Source organism: Mytilus edulis, chromosome 3 (genome assembly GCF_963676685.1).
Source record: "Mytilus edulis chromosome 3, xbMytEdul2.2, whole genome shotgun sequence".
Taxonomy (NCBI): Eukaryota; Metazoa; Mollusca; class Bivalvia; order Mytilida; family Mytilidae; genus Mytilus; species Mytilus edulis.
Window position 1 is genome coordinate 92,466,617 of NC_092346.1, and position 16,639 is coordinate 92,483,255.

A 16,639-nucleotide genomic window follows, 5' to 3' on the forward strand; every position below is an offset into this window, starting at 1 on the left:
AAAAATTGTCAACGATACAAAACTTCATGCAAACTACTCCGCCACAAATTTTGCTTATCGGTCAAATTGACCGGTAGGAACGCTAAAGGGTTAAAGATTGCATATTTTGGCGTTAATATTGAGTCACTGATAAGGTCTTTGCATCGGAACTAAACACATTTATTCTAAAAACAGTTGTTGGCATGACACGGGTTATGTTCTTCTCATATGTTATGATGGTATGATACTAAACCCCTTACGGGAAGGAGTGTGCCTGATGTTCATATGATGAAATCATAATCTTTCAGTCAGTTTAATTGAAGTCTGGAGCTGGCATGTCAGTTAACTGCTAGTAGTCTGTTGTTATTTATGTATTATTGTCATTTTGTTTATTTTCTTTGGTTACATCTTCTGACATCAGACTCGGACTTCTCTTGAACTGAATTTTAATGTGCGTATTGTTATGCGTTTACTTTTCTACATTGGCTAGATGTATAGGGGGAGGGTTGAGATCTCACAAACATATTTAACCCCGCCGCATTTTTGCGCCTGTCCCAAGTCAGGAGCCTCTGGCTTTTGTTAGTCTTGTATTATTTTAATTTTAGTTTCTTGTGTACAATTTGGAAATTAGTATGGCGTTCATTATCACTGGACTAGTATATATTTGTTTAGGGGCCAGCTGAAGGACGCCTCCGGTGCGGGAATTTCTCGCTACATTGAAGACCTGTTGGTGACCCTCTGCTGTTGTTTTTTATTTGGCAGTCGGGTTGTTGTCTCTTTGACACATTCCCCATTTCCATTCTCAATTTTATTAAATCAATACAGCTACCAAAGTAGTGTAACAGCCATGCTTAACATCTACAAGGCGTAGTGAAATTGGGATAGTCGCATTGAAATCGTAGTAAGGTCGCATCGAAACCTTTTCCCGATTGTACTGTGTTTCCAATATAATGCTTCTACGTCAACCCGACCTTTCTACATGCTTACTATGACTTTCATTCGCTTCTACAACGAATGACTAGTTTTGGCCACCACACAGTGCACTATGAATGTTTTGGGCCTTTTCAAAGTTGGATATCATGGGTGATCTCCACGATCATGAAGACTTTGCACGTCCTTATGACGAACTATCCACGACCCAGAGACATACATACTGATTTTCATTTTTTTATTTATGATATCTGATGAGGTCAGTCCAAGGATGTGTACAGGTTTTTACTATACATCCTTGGTCAGTCCTACTCCGAGTCCTAGTGTGATGCGTGTATTAATACGAACGTAATGGTTTGTTGCTAAATTTAAACAATTTTGGGTTTACAGATACATTCTCCCACCGGAAGTTACATATGATAGTTCCCGGCATTTCTTAAAAAAGTGTGGAGTAGAAAAGACAACGAAAATATATGTTAAAAAGAGATGACATCTCGAGAAAAATATTTTTTATGTAAGTGTTAGTGTCTAGTAATTGGCACATTGTTTTATCGAACTGTTAAATTCAATAAGGTTACATCAAATTATTTTGGATTTATGTCGGTTCTTTTTTCAAAAATTATCACCTGTTCATTCTGGTAAAAATAATAATATGACTATTTTTAATTTTTCTCCGCTTTACGTTTCCCTATGATATACTTCTGGCTTATGACGTCGTCAAAAAGCGGAAAAAAGTCATTGAAATAGCATTTCAGCAGATTGGCACCCCCTTTTTTCATCACTCCTCCTCCCCTCCCACACAAACACACACACCCACTCACACACAAATGAGGATATCCATTACATCTACATCTACATCATACGACAATCCATCAGCACATTGAACCTTAAACAGGTTGGACAATGGTGACAACCTGCCAGCTGAATGGAAAACTATTTTCCAAATTAGTAACAATTGACATGTTTGATAGTGCTAAAAGCAAAATTTTCTTCAAATGTGACTTTTTACAAGATGGCACAAATTTATTGAAAATGGAACATTACTTCTTCCAAAAGTACAATTTTTTTTATTTATATGGGTTTTTAAAAAGTTAGTTCTAGCATTGAAAATTGTGAATTTTCAAAGGTTTCATAGGTTTGTAACTTCTCAGTCAAGAAAGGTATATATTCATATTTTGGAAAATTTGCTGTATTATTTATGGATATGTGCCATTTTAAGAGAAATAACTCAGTTTAAGAATTTTTATTTTGTTTATCATGTAGTTATCAAATGATTCTATAAATGAGGGATTGTTTCTCATTTGGGGAATAGTTCCCCATTTGGCTGGTTGTTCCCAACCTGTTAAATGAGTATGTCCCTTAAATGAGGGACTGTCCCTCAGACAAGAGGTTATATTGCTATTGTAGAAAAGAGAAAGAAAAACAGAGACGTTTTAACTTTAAATGGGGAAAATTCATTACATTTGTGTCAACATATTCAAAGAAGCTAGGTTCTTATTTCAAACATAAAGAAGATGCAAGTTTATGACTAAATTATTGGACAAGTTTTGTCAATATATAAATATTAAATGAACATATTTTTTTTTACAAAAAGTTTTTGCAATTGATATAGATGTTCAACTTTCTTGGACATACAACAACATGAACAAGTGGTTTCTCTTAAATGTCTTATCAATGCCCCTGAAATGTCCCCCCCTTTTTTTTAGCTGTCAAAGTTTGATTACTGTAACTAAATTGGTTTTCTAACAGAAGTCTTCCTTGGTTTTGAGAGGGCACTGATGGATGTTTCTCTGAAAGAAGGCATATCTGTTGTTGAATTTCCTCACCACTACATTTGTACATGCATGATCTAGTTTAATATATATGATAGATATTTATTTCATGTTATTTTGCTGATTTCAATTCCTTGTAAGATGGTTTTCTACTGCCAGTATCTGCCTGGCATCCATGGGGTGAAATCATATAATCCAGTCATTCTATCCATTGAGAGACTAGTGAAGTCTTGATTTTCTTGAAGTAGATCCCTGTCTCACTCTCTGTTGTTCTAAAAAAAAAAGATGATATCTTGACAATGTTATACAGTCTGACAGTAGGTAGAGTAATCATGCAAATTATCCTTGAATAGTATTTTTTTTAATCATTGAGTTATCTCCCTTAGTCTGTAAAGATGCAACATAATCTTGTTAAAAAAAATGATAATTAACAAACTATCAAATATTGTTTTGACACTGTCTTGTCTTTTTTATATAAGTCACATAAACTATACAGTTCAGTTGTCCTTGAACAGGAAGGACTCTGATTGTTTGTACCAAAATTATATGATAAATAACAGAACCACGATCTGGCCATACATAACATCTCTTGTAACACATAAATGTATTCATTTTAGCTTGATTTGATAAAGACACCAAATGAAGATATTGATAATAATAATTTTTAAAGTGCTCTCACTATGTGGGCTAACAAGATTACAAGCCCACATAAAAAACACTTGCAAATTAATGGCGATTGGGCGATCACTCATATCAGATCCTTCCTTACATACCCTTGCACAATCCAGGAAATAAAAGAATGCATTTAAAGAGCATGATAAAATATTAATGTGCTCTCTTTAGGCATGGTAGGTGTAATGCCACCAAAATATGGTATTGCAAATCCAATTTCATATGTGATCATGATGATAAAGGGTTAAAATAAAATTCCCTAGAATTTGACAGTTCAATGTAGGGAAATTAATCCTGCATTTCATTTGAGTCATAAACATATATACCTTTGGTGATTCAAAGCACTATTATTTTTTTTAATTTGGAATTACTATGACTTGAGGAGACATTGTTTATTAAACAGGACAAAAAGGGGTAACAATTAATATTGGTTGGTTAACTTCCAGTGATGGTTATTATATTAAAAGTAATGAAATTTTATGTATAATTTTGACTAGTACTGGACTGAATAAAACTTTTCTAATGCTAAGTTTTTCTTTAAATGTTTACATTTATAAATTTTGTTTGTTTTTTGGAAAAATTACTATTTAACAAAGACATTTATAAAAGACTAAATAGGGAAAAACAAAGGTGGTATTACCCCTTCATGAAGCTTTTAAAAGGTCATTACTCCAATACTGCCACTTTATATTTTTCCAAAAATCTAGGTACTCAAAGGTTTTTCCTTTCATTCCCATGATTTGTTTGAAATATACAGTTTGATTTTTTAAAGCAAACTATGCTTGTTCAACTGTAATTCAAGTAAGAGGATTAGCGAGCTATAAACCAAGGTTTAATTCACCATTTTCTACAAGAAAATGCCTGTATTAAGTCAGGAATATGACAGTTGTTTTCCTTTTGGTGTTTGATGTGTTTGAGCTTTTGATTTTGCCATTTGATAAAGGATTTTATGATTGGAATTTTCCTTGGAATTCAGTATTTTTGTAATTTTACTTTTAAGCTCACCTGTTCCTAAGGGCCAAGTGAGCTTTTCTCATCACTTTGCGTCCGGCGTCCAGCGTCATCGTAGTTAACTTTTACAAAAATCTTCTCCTCTGAAACTACTGGGCGAAATTAAACCAAACTTGGCCACAATCATCATCGGGGTATCTAGTTTAAAAAATGTGTCCGGTGACCCAGCCAACCAACCAAGATGGCCGCATAGGGGTAAAATGTAGTTTTTGGCTTATAACTCAAAATCCAAAGCATTTAGAGCAAATCTGACTGGGTTAAATTGTTTATCAGGTCAAGATCTATATGCCCTGAAATTTTCAGATGGATCGGACAGCTGGTTGTTGGGTTGCTGTCGTGTCCGTGCATTTACGCATGAATTGTTCTACGAAAGCTTCCCAACTTTTAATATGTTGTTACTGATGACAAAATGGAGGTCAAGTTCAATAATGACGATTTTGACTTTAACCGTTCAGGAGTTATGGTTCTTGAAAGATTAAAAAATGGTGTTTCCAGTCGTGTCCGTGCATTTTCTCATGAACCATTCAACCAAAGCTTTTGAAATTTTTATATGTTGTTACTGATGGCAAATTAGAGGTCAAGTTCAAAATGACGATTTTGACTTTTACCGTTCAGGAGTTATGGTTCTTGAAAGATTGTGAAATGGCGTTTCCATTCACGTTGTTGCATTTACTCATGAACCATTCAATCTAAGCTTTTCAAATTTTAAGATGTTGATACTGATGACAAAATGGAGGTCAAATTTGATATTGACGATTTTCACTTTCACCATTCATCAGTAATGGTTCTTGTGATATTGCCAGGACACAAATAAATATTAATAAATCCTGTTTACTGTCGTTGTGACAGTCTCTTGTTTACCAATTTTTCGTGAATTTTTGAATCTTTTACAAAAATCTTCTCTGAAACTACTAGGTCAAATATAACCAAACATAGCCACAATCATTATTAGGGCATCTAGTTTTAAAAATGTGTGCAGTGACCCAGCCAACCAACCAAGATGGCCACCATGGCTAAAAATAGATCATAGGGGTAAAATGTAGTTTTTGGCTTATAACTCAAAATCCAAAGCATTTAGAGCAAATCTGACGGGGTTAAATTGTTTATCAGGTCAAGATCTATCTGCCCTGAAATTTTCAGATGGATCGGACAGCTGGTTGTTGGGTTGCTGCCCCTGAATTGATAATTTTAAGGGAATTTTTCTGTTTTTTAACCGGATTTTTGTGACAAAAATGTGGGTTATTGATTTGGGGATGTACGGCGGGCGGGCGGGTGGGTGGTCAGTCGGGCGGGCGGCAATCAAATGTTGTCCGTGCATTAACTCATGAACCGTTCAACCAAAGCTTTTAAAATTTTAATATGTTGTTACTGACAACTAAATGAAGGTCTAGTTCAATAAGGGCGATTTTGACTTTTACCGTTCAGGAGTTATGGTTCTTGAAAGATTGAAAAAATAGTTTTTCCAGTCGTGTCCGTGCATTTACGCATGAACTGTTCTACCAAAGCTTCCCAAATTAATATGTTGTTACTGATGACAAAATGGAGGTCAAGTTCAATAATGACGATTTTGACTTTTACCGTTCAGGAGTTATGGTTCTTGAAAGATTGTGAAATGGCGTTTCCATTCACGTTGTTGCATATACTCATGAACCATTCAATCTAAGCTTTTCAAATTTTAAGATGTTGATACTGATGACAAAATGGAGGTCAAATTTGATATTGACGATTTTCACTTTCACCATTCATCAGTAATGGTTCTTGTGATATTGCCAGGACACAAATAAATATTAATAAATCCTGTTTACTGTCGTTGTGACAGTCTCTTGTTTACCAATTTTTCGTGAATTTTTGAATCTTTTACAAAAATCTTCTCTGAAACTACTAGGTCAAATATAACCAAACATAGCCACAATCATTATTAGGGCATCTAGTTTTAAAAATGTGTGCAGTGACCCAGCCAACCAACCAAGATGGCCACCATGGCTAAAAATAGATCATAGGGGTAAAATGTAGATTTTGGCTTATAACTCTGCAACCAAAGACAAAGCATTGAGAGTAAATCTGACATGGCGTAAAATTGTTCATCAAGTCAATATCTAACTGCCCTGAAATTTTCATATACATTGGACAACTGGTTGTTTGGTTGCTGGCCCCCGATTGGTAATTTTTAAAGAAATTTTACCGTTTTGGGTCATCTTGAATACTATTATAGATAGAGATAAACTGTTAACAGCAATAATGTTCCGCAAAGTAAGATCTACAAATAAGTCAACAAGACCAAAATGGTCAGTTGACCCCTTAAGGAGTTATTGCCCTTTATATTCAATTTTTAACAATTTTTATTTCTTTTGGAAAATTTTTATAAATTTTTACAAAATATTTTCCTCTGTCATATTTGTAACTAAAGGGCCAAGTTAATCATAGATAGAGAAAATTGTAAGTAGCAAGAATGTTCAGTTAAGTAAGATCTACAAACACATCACCATCACCAAAACACAATTTTGTGATGAATCCATCTGTGTCCTTTGTTTAATATGCACATAGACCAAGGCTCTTGTTACTTTGTAGGATAGTTGAAAAGTTTCATCTGCAAATACATGTTTACCACATCTCCTAATTTGTAATAATCTGTTCAGAATAAAAAAATTATTACAGTGCTGCAAAACAAGTGAAACCACAAACATTTAATTGATAAATATGCACATTTAATGAAAGAATGTCTGCAGTTATAGAAAGCAGTTTAATCCAGAAAATCTGTCTTTCTACATGCTTATATCAAGAGGCTTTACTTTAAATTAGAGTTCACAAAGCAAAGTTATGAACAGGACACATGTTTAACAGTAGTGCAATGCACAAGATAAAGTTGTTTAAAATTTCCATACAGAAAAAAACGGTTTGAACCAAACTACAAAAAAACAAACTGATATTAATCCCCAAAAATGATAATGATTGAACAACAACAAAACCAACAATATTCTCCATCTGATTAGAATACAGATCACATGTTAAAGCTTTATTTTAAACATATCTTCCTATATCTAGCTATTTATAGTGGATTGGGAAACAAGTGAGTGCAACTTTAGACTTATATTAATCCCTTTCCACTTTGCAGGTGCAAGTGCTGCCTTGTTGCTGCATCAGCCTGCTTTTTTTCGAAATCTACAAGGGTGTCTTTAACAGGCAAAAGATATAGCTCTCTTTCAACACGGGTCAGCCATTTATTGTCCCCTTCAGATGGACTATCATTGTTTTTTAAGACCATTCTTGAAAATGGTGTCAAGGAAGAGCTGAAAATTCAGTCCATGAAATGTTCTCCCTGGAACGGGAATCAAACCAGAATTTTTCTGTAGTCTGATGCACTAACCACTACGCCACGGGTGGATTAACCTGCTTTCTGTAACTACAGACATTAAAGCTTTGATAACAAGTATCTTGACAACCCATTGTTTATTTTCTGTTCCTTGTAAAGTAAGGTTGTCCTGAGTCACTTGTAAATGTAGAGATTCAATGAATGTAATTCAAAACTTTTAATTTTCAAGTAATCCATTAACATTAAAAAAAAGTATCATGTATTGTAATAAAACTTCAGAAAAGCTTTTCCATTTGTTTCTACATTGAAAAAAACTTAAATTGATTTTTAATGATGAATCATAAATCTATCATAAATCTATACATTTTTATATATTTTTTTACTTATTCATGCTTGTGACTCACGATAAAGTGCAATTACATTTCAATCCAGATCAAAGTCATGTTGCTTTACATCAAATTTGACATAATTTCCATTAATACCCATTTTGTATTGAACAAAAGTTCTAGGTTTTTGCAATTTTTTACCTTGATTGAGTGAGCTTTAGATAAAGTTTGACTTTGAATTTCTTCCCTTTGACTATTCGTGATCATGATAATACAACCTTTATCAATATTTTATATAAACAGATTAAAAGATAAATATCCCAGACTATATAGCATGAAATATCTTTGAAATGTATCATGAAATTGATGACTGCAGGTGCTTGACATTTTATATTAATTTAGTAAGTCTTGTAGTTCGTTTAAATTAATCCTTCTATGAAAAAAAAACCCCACATTTGTTCTTTGGCATGTCAAACATGCTTCAATTGATAGTATGTACATGTAATGTTTCTAAACTTCAACCTCTTTTGAGATACCTGTAACTTATAAAGCAACTCACCACATAAAATCATGGGCTAACTAATTAACCTATAACATGTATTGTATGTATTTATAAAATTTGTTTGACAGCTGATAAAGAATAAGTTCATAAAATGTTTACAGTTTTCTCCATAATATTGGTCACTTGTAAATTGGTTTTATTTGATAAAAATTATAAGTTTAAATAGAAGATGTAGTATGATTGCAATGTGACGACTCTCCCTAACAGACAAAAAGACTATTTATTAGTAAAATTTTAAGGCTTTTTTTTTCAAAACTATGATAAATAGATAGAAACTTTGAAAGGCAAAATTGTTCAGCTAAAATGATTTACAAATAAGGCGGCAGGACAGAAATGTCAATTAAACCTTTAAAGGAGTTATTGGCCTTGGTGGAATTTTTTTTTAAAGTTTTTCATTTTTTTTTCCAGAAACTAGAGAGAAACATCAAACAGCCAAAATCTTCAACAAGTAAGTAAAGTCAGATGACTGAAATCATCAATTGCTCTGTTGTCATAGTTAAAGGGTAAACAAATGAATTGTCTGTTTTGACCATTAATTGTTGTTATAAACTTTAAAAAAAAAATTATGAGACCAATAGGCCATATCTTTGTAGGCATCATTTGCATAAACTTAAAATTAATACTACTTTTATGGCATAAACAAATGAAATCATTATGCTTTGGTCCACTGAGAATTCATTTCTTAATTTCATTCTGTTATACAGATATTATGTAACAAAGATACATCCTTTATATAACTGTCATTTAAATCATTTTATCACCATCATATGGATTGCGTAGATTAATTGTATGGTTTCCTGCCAGGCACAGTAAATTATTAAAGATATTTGATAATGTTGTAATATTGAAGTAGTTTGTTAGAATTAGCTCCCTTTTATCGATGAAATGTATAACCATGTAAGTATGATGTATTGTCTGCCCTGTATTTGATCTCACTAATAAATCAAATTGTCTGGATATTTGTCTATAAAATCACACAAATGCTTGTCATATCGATATATTCCTGTAAAACACAGTTGATTGATCCTAAACTACATTACCCTTTCAGAATGGCTTTGTAGATATTTTTTTGTGAAATTGAAAAAAAATGGTTTAATTCTGAGTGAAAAGAGAAATTTTATGCAGAATTTTTTCCAATATTTTCCTTTGTATTAAACTACAGTAATCATAGATCTGTAGTTTAGATTTCCAAAGGTCACAACTTGTGTGAATGCTGATAGTTTTCCATAGAATATAACTGTAGTTCAAGTTTCACAACTTGGATTTTTCTTTCTCTTCATCTAACTTCTTACTACATTATGCAGTTATTGGGTTTTCCATAGAAAATTGCATGTTATTACTATGAACTTTTCAAGATTTGATTTAAATTCATGTTTTCAAAGATCAGTTCCACAGGGCTTTTCTTTTTGTTATCTAAATCATAACTCATTTCAGTTTGAGTGATGTATGAAAAAACCCAATTTTGACATTATGTTTTAGTCCTATTTCTTCTTTATTTGGTATCATACAACTTTGTCTGGGTTAAAACTTTTTATTTTTTAACAATGTCTAATGATATAAATGGCATTACAGGTGTATGTAATTTAACAGTTAATATATTATTTCTCACTCTAGGAGCTTGTTTTGGGCTATATTGAAATCACCTTGTCTGTTTCTGCCTTTGTCAATGTATATGTTTGTCCAACAATATTTTCATCATCTGATTTTTTTCCAAGTCTACTGATTAGTGATCATATTGACTTCACTAGCTTCACATTGATGTGGTGTAAGTACAAAATGTAGAAGGCACTTTTCAGACCTGTTTAAAAGTACTTACCTATTAAAGTCTGAATCTCCCTTTGGTATCTTTCTTCTGTCTTTTACTTCCTGTTTGCTTATACTGATTTATTAATATGTTGAATGAATTTATTATTTTGGTAACACATTTCTCCAGTTCCACTTAAGCAAATAGACTGTGTATTTGGTCAATGGCCCAACAATAATGAGTTGTAAGGTGTATAGATTTGAAGTTCTTTCATGCATGTTATTTCAGATTTTCGATACTTTGAATAAAGAGTGGTCGATGGCCAAGTGGTCTAAGTTCTACTACTGTAACCACTAGCCAATCAACACTGAGGTTGTGAGTTCGAACCCAACTCTTGCAGGTGCACTTGACTCCAATCTTAATTGACTAGGATTGTCAGTTTTCTTATCGTAGGTCAGCGGTTTTCTCAGGCACTTCAGCTTCCTCCACCAATAAAGACTGGCTGTGACGAAACAATCTTAAATTTTGTTTAAAAGTGGTGTTAAAACACCAACAACCAATCATTCAATAAAGAATTGGGTATGCTTAGCTGATAAAGGTAAAGTTGGACCAGGAAACTGTAAATGACCAGACACTGGGCATGCTGAAAATGGCCTAGCTGAAGCATTGTTAGCATGACAATGTGTGCATTCTTAAAAAATAAAAAAAAACAATCTTCCCACTTAGTTTATAAGTATCTAAGTACAATGTATATTGCCTATATGCACTTCTGAAAAACATGACATTTATAAGTATTGTTTACTTGCAGCTATATAAGTGAAGGTCATAGACGGAATACAATTTCTGTAAATGTCTTAAGGCATTATATAGTTTGATGCATAATAACTGAGGGGTTGTACATAGATGAGAATTGAGAAGTTGATGCATAATAACTGAGGGTTGTACATAGATGAGAACTGAGAAGTAAAATACCAAGCATTTTTTGTGGGCTTGTGTGATTCTGGAATTCTATCTATTTCATATTGGTACCTCTCCAAACTTATGTTTTTTGGTTTAAGAGATATGCACTATTAATTGTTATGATTTGAATGTTTTCTTGTATCATTTATCTTGTGATATTTGCAGTAATTGGAAAAATGAAAATTGGGAAAAAACTTTTGTAAATAAAAGGTTGACTTTGAATTAAGCACCATGATGGTCACCTTTATTTCTTGTCAGATTAGATGTCATGTTAAAATGATACTTTATTTGCTATCTCTTAATGCCCATTGCCGTTTTTGGCTAACTTGTAGTTGCCTATTTTAAACATTTTTTCCTAAGGCCAATACACGTAACACCTTAAATCTATTTGCACTCCATTACAGGACTTACTAGACATGCTGATAAAATAAGATGTCATGAGAGAAAGTTTGAAAGTCTTGACATCTGAAGGCAAAACTAATAGACAACTTTTGAGTTCGATGCATTTACGTCAAAAACTCTGGTTTTAGTGAACGTCATTTGTGCGTTTAGGGGCGTCGTCACTTCCATTCCAATGTTGAGCGAGTGGTTGGAAAACTATAATTCTATATTGTACGAATTATTCCGCAAATTGAATTCCCAAAATTGACAATCAACACTGCTGTCATTAGGGAATTGTCAGTAAGTACCTACAGAGCAACCATTATTTCTAGTTTATCCTGCACAATGACGATCACTAAGACGCTTGATGAACGTAAATAATGCAGTATAGGCGACCCCCTCTATCTGGTAAATGACGTCATAAAAGCGTGCATAATTGAGGAGTTTTTGCCGGTGACGGATGAACTCGAAAGTGGTCTATTGTTGTAATACTTTGGTAGTAGTTCAAGTGTCACAAATTTTCAGGTCAATTGTCAATGATTCCAAAAATAGGAATATCCTATAAAGTCTTATGTCCTGTCTGATGGCACCAAAATTATCTTTTGTCAACTTTAGTTACAGAATTCAGTTGAATTAAAAATTATTTCTTATATAATTAGAAAAAAGTGGTAACAGGCTCCTGGCGTAGATGTTCTGATGGAAAAAGGGGGAGGGGTATCTGGGTTAATGACCCATTATGCCTTTAATAGTTAAACTGCAATCTGAATCTTGACTATAGTCAAGGTTTGTAAGAACTGCCTAGCTACAGCCATGTATGGGTAAAATTCATCAATGAAAAAATTATGTAAATGGAAATTTACTACAAAACTGATTATAACAGCTAGAAATAAGACAAATGATAAAAAGAATGTGGCAAAGTTTGGGACAGGAAAATAGAGAATGGTACAGGGTTTAAGAAAGTTCCCTTGTCGTGTTTTGGAATTTTGGTCAGATTTTTGGAATCCTCTGGTTTTATCCATTTGTTTGCCTGAACAAATTTTTCCCGGTGATCCCCATTTTTAAGCAGTTAAGCTGCTTTATTCAAGCACCCTAGATTTATGTTCTACCCAATAAATGCTGAAATATGTGCCACTTTTATTATCTGGCTGGCTATCATGTTATTTATAAGTAATTGGGCACTTTTTTCATACTTTTTACTTGGAATATAAAAAATATTACCATAAAAACGTTAAATGGTCGTCGATTTTCCCAAAAGTTTTGAAGTTGCACATAGGAAGTAGTGCTCGATAGAAATCCTTCTATAGTTTATTACCCCCTGTGCTGTGGGCTAAGATGTCAAAGAACAATTGTATGAAATATTTGATCGCTGAAAATGTATAAAGATGAGTCGTTTACATTTCCCAGATGGCAAAAGTCGTAGGAATATTGTTTGTCATCGATGTGTATTACATACGTCAGTAGTCTATTAATAAGCTGATATAAGTTGGCGGCAATTTCAAATTACATAGAAGACGAAATTTACGTACCTTTTAAATTGGGAGAATTCTGATGATAAATCGGTACTTTATTATTAATCATTTTATTCGTTTTTTTTTGTCTGATTGAGATTATTTAAATCATCTTTATTTAGTAATCTTTAATGTATGCTCATTTGTTTTCTTGTTAATATTATTCCAATTTCTAGCAAATCACCTTCATGCTTGTCAAATTAAGTTGTTGTTATTGTAGTCGATGTCAAGGTCATTTTAAGATTGTTTCCCTTTGGTGTTACACAATGTAACATAATGCTACACATGCTTTGATTAAGCTCGATGTGGTTCAATAAATATTGTGATGTAAACTTTAACAACTGTTTTCTAAAGGACGGCATTATTTAACTTCAAAGTTGCATATTTTGTAAAATATTAAGTCCGAATCTGTGAAGCCTATCACACCGTAATTGTTTTTGATTTACAAGGACTTTTCGATTTTCGGTACATAAAAATACGACTTTTTTATATGTTTCTTTTTATAATTTTTCACATTTAAACACTCGTTAAGTGTTATTGAATCAATTCTATGCGGTTCCTTCAGCAACTTTATGCTGGTAAACGATTTCCCCATGAATATAATAAGAAAAGAAATCGCATGATACAATTAAAAGGTAACAAGTCGACTAACGAGACTCAAGAAACGTTTAATATGTTTTCAACAAGTTGAAGTTACAAACAAGTTTTTCTTAATTCTTACTATTACAGTTATTGAAAGTTTAAATAAACGTTTATTTTATTATGATATTAGTAATGGAAGACAGTTAAACCATAATCAACATATTTTAATTCAGTTATAATTTGAGACGTAAAAAAGATCGAGAGTGAAAATGGGGAATGTGTCATAGAGACAATAACCAGATCTTAGAGCAGACAACAGTCGAAGTTTACCAATGGATCTTTAATGCAGGGAGAAACTCCTACACCCAAAGGATTGCTTTTGCTGGGCCCTTAACACAATAACCATGATAACAAAAATGTAAACTATTTCAACTAGTCACTTGTTCAGGTGGAACTTTTAAACCAGAGGAAGAACAAAGTAACAACAATGTAGTTAATAAAATCTGGAGAACTTTTTGGCTAGTTAGTTCTTTCCGCCTGGAACTTTCCAACGTCAGAACAAAAGAGCATTTACAATAAGTTGGACATCATATTAAATCAGAAGTATACACAAGAAATTAATAAATTTTTTTAAAATGTACAAAACAATTATGAAAAATAAATATGATATACAGCAACAATCACCGCATTAGTGGGTCCCCACTATGGACAGGTACATACAGAATGTGACGGCTTAAACATCTTAACTGGCACAAAACTCCTCCCTAACATAGGACAGTGTATGTGTATAATCTCAGACATTGAATCTTTATAAATATAAATTGGAAATAACTTTTGAAAGTGGTAGGATTGCATAACATAAACATTACTGTACAAGCATTATTTGATACTTTAGAAATAGCTGAGAACAATGCTTGAGATAAATATTTTTACTAATTCTTTACACTATTCATGAATCTGAACGTGGCCAAGTTTGCCTTTGGGTTTTTGATTAACTGCCTATAGCACCCTTTGGTGCTTTGATTCTTTTTATAATTCTTCCACATGTATATAATGATAAGCTGTCTGTTAAAGTCTAATAAAATTTTAATTATTTTTTAATAGTTTTTGGAAAGATTGGAACTTGTTCTAAATCTTTCCTTAGGCACCAGCCTCCCTAACAACAGGACAGGTTAGCTACAAAATTTATGTATATAAATTCACACTGAAATATAGTTCCCTTTAGTTCTCATGTATGTGCACTAGATACACATATAAACTGTGAAAAAAATGGGTATATTTTTGGAGCAGTTCATTCAAGTATTATCTCATTAAGATATGTTAATGTGCAGGCTTTTTCAATAAGTTTGATTAAGTAATTGAGTATTGATAAAATACTAGTATGATTGACAACTGTCATTATCACAAAACAATCAGATACCAGGTGGACCTTTGATTACAATGCCCCACCTCTGAAACTGTCAATTAAATTGACCACATTACCTATCAACCTCAGTCTTACATAATTATACAAGACCATCCAATATACATCTGATTTTTAATTCACAAGTACTTGACCTCATAATTGAATACACAAATGTGTATATAAGATGTTTGATATATAAGGAGGATTTATATATATTGCTTATTAATTTTGATCTATACTACATAAAGTGATTCTATAAATTATGTCTGAAAGATAAATGATTAATAAACTCAAGGAATAACAAGATCTTTGAAAAAATAAAAAAATAAATATGAATATTTAAAAGGTCTGCAAGTAAGACCTATACTTTACATTTTAAATTTCCAATAATCATTTGTAATTAATCAAAAATTTAAGTTAGTTCATTTATTTTTTATCAGTAATTGGCTTTGAACAGATAGTAACATTTTAAAACTTTTAAATATAACAAAACCCTTTTTTTTTTTTTTTAAGTTTATTCCCAATCAAACATTTTTTTTGTCAAATATATATTCACAATTTTAGGCATTGAATATTTTTATGCCCCACCTACGATAGTAGAGGGGCATTATGTTTTCTGGTCTGTGCGTCCGTTCGTTCGTTCGTCCGTCCGTCTGTTCGTTCGTTCGTTCGTTCGTTCGTCCGTTCGTTCGTCCGTCTGTCCAGCTTCAGGTTAAAGTTTTTGGTCAAGGTAGTTTTTGATGAAGTTGAAGTCCAATCAACTTGAAACTTAGTACACATGTTCCTTATGATATGATCTTTCTAATTTTAAAGCCAAATTAAACTTTTGACCCCAATTTCACGGTCCACTGAACATAGAAAATGAAAGTGCATGTTTCAGGTTAAAGTTTTTCAGGTTAAAGTTTTTGGTCAAGGTAGTTTTTGATGAAGTTGAAGTCCAATCAACTTGAAACTTAGTACACATGTTCCTTATGATATGATCTTTCTAATTTTAAAGCCAAATTAAACTTTTGACCCCAATTTCACGGTCCACTGAACATAGAAAATGAAAGTGCATGTTTCAGGTTAAAGTTTTTCAGGTTAAAGTTTTTGGTCAAGGTAGTTTTTGATGAAGTTGAAGTCCAATCAACTTGAAACTTAGTACACATGTTCCTTATGATATGATCTTTCTAATTTTAAAGCCAAATTAAACTTTTGACCCCAATTTCACGGTCCACTGAACATAGAAAATGAAAGTGCATGTTTCAGGTTAAAGTCTTTCAGGTTAAAGTTTTTGGTCAAGGTAGTTTTTGATGAAGTTGAAGTCCAATCAACTTGAAACTTAGTACACATGTTCCTTATGATATGATCTTTCTAATTTTAAAGCCAAATTAAACTTTTGACCCCAATTTCACGGTCCACTGAACATAGAAAATGAAAGTGCATGTTTCAGGTTAAAGTTTTTGGTCAAGGTAGTTTTTGATGAAGTTGAAGTCCAATCAACTTGAAACTTAGTAC

The 16,639-nt window shown here is 32.6% G+C and overlaps 1 protein-coding gene across 4 annotated transcripts in view; it reads left to right on the forward strand.

Annotated features, from left to right (window-relative positions):
• Positions 1-1,301: 1,301 nt before the first annotated feature.
• The window catches only part of LOC139517775 (muscleblind-like protein 1), a 195,620-nt gene continuing 180,282 nt past the window's right edge, over positions 1,302-16,639 (forward strand). For 2 of the 4 annotated variants that reach the window (XR_011663201.1, XM_071309165.1), the window contains exons 1-2: positions 1,302-1,423; positions 8,971-9,010. The gene's annotated coding sequence lies outside the window, so the exon portion shown is untranslated. The remainder of the gene's footprint in view (positions 1,424-8,970; positions 9,011-16,639) is intronic. The other 2 variants (XM_071309164.1, XM_071309166.1) reach the window with 2 other exon arrangements.